The sequence below is a fragment of the Doryrhamphus excisus genome, linkage group LG1 (assembly GCF_037039965.1).
Source record: "Doryrhamphus excisus strain RoL-2023G ecotype Guam linkage group LG1, RoL_Dexc_Guam_v1.1, whole genome shotgun sequence".
In the NCBI taxonomy this organism is placed as follows: domain Eukaryota; kingdom Metazoa; phylum Chordata; class Actinopteri; order Syngnathiformes; family Syngnathidae; genus Doryrhamphus; species Doryrhamphus excisus.
Genome location: NC_136357.1, coordinates 6,279,616 through 6,279,837, shown reverse-complemented (window position 1 = coordinate 6,279,837; position 222 = coordinate 6,279,616).

Sequence of the window (222 nt, the reverse complement as noted above, 5' to 3'; positions counted from 1 at the left end):
TATAACAGAACTTCATTCATTAGTGGTGAGTAGTTATCATTTTTATCATTTAAAGTGTGTTTAATACGTTTTGAAGAGAGGGAATCGAGGGTTGTGGTGTGGAATTTAATGTCATAACTGCAACAGTCTTATTGCAAATGTTGATCCAAAATTGGAGGACAACATGAATGTCGAGCAAGCAGGATGGTTTGGCGTGGAGCGGGAGCGAGTTGTTTATTTAAA